At 49.5% G+C, this 3,732-nt stretch overlaps 1 pseudogene; it reads right to left on the reverse strand.

The window, feature by feature from the left end:
* Positions 1-2,241: 2,241 nt before the first annotated feature.
* LOC134566225 (5S ribosomal RNA) lies at positions 2,242-2,360 on the reverse strand (annotated as a pseudogene).
* Positions 2,361-3,732: the final 1,372 nt, after the last annotated feature.

Consider the following 3,732-nt stretch of genomic DNA (forward strand, 5'->3'; position numbering starts at 1 on the left):
TAGTCGACAAAAAACAGAGTATCTTGGTCTACTGGTCTGCCCTGTACCGGAATGTGCGCCGCCGATATGGCGGATCTGATCACGTTGAAGGATCGATATGACCGACCCAACGAGACCAGGTGTGACAGATAGTTGAGGATCAGTGGGATAGGTGCGGTAAAGGGATCGGAATCCCTTTCCACACACCAATCACTCCAGGCCGACCAGGCAGAAACATAGCCTTTCCTGGTGCCGGGAGCCTATGAGTCCCATAGGAGGTCTTAGTTGATGCAATAGGTCGTGAATTGACCAGGAGCCCCTGAAACCGTCCAGACAACTAGTGCCAGTTGTCCTTCCATGACAAGGGATTGGGATTCCCCTCGGGGTTCCGTCGGAAGTAGAGGGAAGGTAGGGACTAGTAGAGGGACTTCGCGAGACCTCTCCGGGCGATCCGGGAAATCACGGTAGGCCCTGCTCGAGGGGTGTCATGAGCAGGAGCGATATCTTGTGGGTGTGTGTGTATCGAAGCACCCTTGCTATCGTGGAGAACGGTTGGGTCACTTGTGCGGGGGTACATCCATCGCCCGTATCCGAAGGAAGAGTCCAAGATCGTTTTGCCGATCGAAGTTTGTATGTGAAGTAATCACTATCGAAATTCCCTCCTCACTTCCGCTGACAGTGGTATCCAGTGGTCGTATGAGTGACCGGTGTGTACGTATCTCACTCTCAGTCTTTGCATGGCCCTGTAGTGTAGTGGGCCAGGGAAAATCGCTTGTATGGAGGAGGAGAGGAATCCCACAATCCGGCGAGTATCCTGAGAGGAGACGCATCCAACCTTAGAGCGTGTCCGACAGCTATCATTATAGAGGCGCTCTTTGCTGTAGACGGACGTGGAACGTAGTTCTTCAAGCCGATGTCGCAACCGAGGAACTGGCCCGATTCAGATGGAGAAGCGATCTTTGTCTGTGTAAAACAAAAAACCCATGGAGTCCCAAAAGTGAACGACAAATTTGTCTGCAAAACGTAGCCTGGATTCGTAAAGAATCAGCAAGTCTTCCAGGTATACGAGGCATCGCACGCCCAAATTTACGGATGTGTGCCCTCACTGGTTACAGTGGCTTCCCGAGCACCACGAAGTCGTAAACTGCCATGCTTGTCCTCACCATTGGAATCGGAAGAAACTTCGGCAGTCCAGGGCAACGGGTACTGACGAGCGTGCGTCCTTGAGGTCCAGATGTGTAAACCAGTCGTTATCGCTTAGGAGGTCTTGTAGAGGACGAATTTCCTCCATCTCGAAGCATTTGTATACCATGTAGGAGTTCCATTGATGTAGTGTCCTGGCTTTTCTTCTTGACCAGGAAAAATTTGCTGAGGAAGCCTTCCCCTCTGGTGCATGTTGAATTGTGCCCCTCCTGAAGAGGGTGCGGATTTTCTTGTCCACGAGGCGTTCCTGTTCCGCCAGTGTGTGTGATGGAGGTGAAGGGGCGACCTGAACGGCTGTGATAAAACTCTATGACATAGCCTAGTACTGTCTGGAGAACCCAGGTGACTTTGGTAGCCGTCTCCCAATTCTTTAAAACAGAGACAGGTTGCCGGTCATAAAATTGGAAACAGTTAGTTATGTACGTTGATTCACTAGTAGATGAAGCGGATGGGTTCCTTTGTGTAGTAGATGGGAGAAATATGAGGACTGTGTATACGATCTGGAACCTGTCGCCCAGAAACGTCTGGTGGCTCGGTTCCGCTACCGACCAGTCCTCCCAGAAACACCTTTCCCCGTAGGGGTGTGGAAGACATGTTTCAGCGAGGTCTGGGTTTAATTCAGTGTGGTGAATAAGTTCACGTGTTTCTTGAGTACTGCAATGAACACTACGTCGAATAGTAGGCCTTGTGCTTTGGGCCGAATTCTTGTCGTTCCTAAGTCCAATAGTGCGTTGTCGGTGCGGTCCTGCACAGATTTGCGTCTGTCGGCGCACTGTGTGTCATTTATGTTGCCCAGGAGGCATATCGAGCATTGAGCCCATTCATTGGAGGTGGTAGGGTTGAGTTGTATACCCTGAGGTATTCGGTCTTGAGGCGTGCGCGTGTCGCTCATCTACCATGTCCAAAGTACGTGGTGGGTAATAGTCTTCTTTGTCGGAAGATTGTGGCGGACGGGGTTTAGGTTCCCGGTGCTCCGCCTATTTGGTCTGTATGATGGGCATCTTGCCCTTGATCTTAGTGGCAGGGGGCTGGAGCCCTTCCCTTGCCGTTTTGACTTGAAGCTTATGGCACCTGTGGTTCCTAGCTGATCTCCCATACAAGTACTAACCAGGCCCGAGTCTGAATGACTTCTGAGATCTGACGAGATCAGGCATTTTCAGACTGGTATGGCCATAGGCTGACTTGAAGGCCTATGGGTCTGAGGCCTCCCTCAAGTTGTGTGGGGCAGAGCCCATAATAAAACCTCCTCCACTGAGTCCGCTACTGTGGCGTTTGTCACTGCCTAGAAATCTTGGGAAGGTTGAGAGTATCCACCATGACTCGTTCCCGTCCTGTTGGGATATAGTGGGAGTCAGTGGGAGTAGTGTTTGAGGGTCAGCACGTAGGGGTGCTAGGCTCCTGATAGAACTGGGGATCACCCAGGCAGAATGGTTTGACTTGCCTGCTTAGTTTGATTGAGAGTATGAATACCTGTGCCAAGTGTAGAGGGGTCACCTCTATTAGTTTGATCTGGCTACTGAGAGCCGCGATGCAGGTGCGGCTGACTGGTAGTGGTGTTGGTCAGGTTAGCCGGGTTCACCAGAATGTACGTCAGAGCTGTATGCGCGTTTTTTAACTATACAGGCTTATAATAGAGGCGCGTGGAGCCTGTCTCCGTAAGGTCTGCAGTCGTAGGACCCACGTCTATCCCAGTCTATCCCAGTCTATCCCAGGTGGTGTGCCATAGTAACCCAGAGGACACCCATATTATAATTATTGGTACCTTGCCAGTATTGCATGCATATCTGGGGGGTCACCCCAGGTGGTGTGCCATGAAAAAATACCCAGAGGACTCCCACCCTCGATATGTACACTAGGTACAGTAAATATACATATATGTATCCCTGTGAAGGGTACCACGCAATACATTCAGTTTCTTTAGTAATCCTGCCGTCAAATCGTATCCAGCATGGTACTGTTGCTTTAATGTAAAACTGACAGGCAGTGTTTAAACATCCATATATGTCTGTAGTAAGCAGTGGTAAAGTTGAGGCGTAGGCCTCCGTGCATATGCTCGGGGTTCCCCCCGGGTGGCGTGCCGTGGAAAACCAGAGGACACCCACATCAAAGGTAATGGTCTGTCAGTGACCTTGCACGCATATCTGGGGGGTCACCCCAGGTGGCGTGCCATGAAAAAATGCCCAGAGGACACCCACATAAATTTGCACCGTCAGGTACAGCAATACAATATGATCCTATGTAGGGTACATTAATATGATATAGTATGCCCTTTTTTGGGTACAGTAATATAATATGTCCTTTATATGGTACAGTGATACAGAATGATTCTGTATAGGGCGTAGTAATAGTTCTGTATAGTGATAGTGATACTGTGCGGTTGTAGGGTACAGTAATCCATTCATATTGTTTGCATGCTCAACATACATTTTTTTTTTTTTTAATTCTTTATTTTTGCGTGCCAGGGTTAACAGAAAAGCATACATCGCCACAACAGCGGTGATAGACAATATAAAGACAGGTGTTACATCGTTTTGTTATGGTTAGCGAGGA

The sequence above is a fragment of the Pelobates fuscus genome, chromosome 6 (assembly GCF_036172605.1).
Source record: "Pelobates fuscus isolate aPelFus1 chromosome 6, aPelFus1.pri, whole genome shotgun sequence".
NCBI lineage: Eukaryota > Metazoa > Chordata > Amphibia > Anura > Pelobatidae > Pelobates > Pelobates fuscus.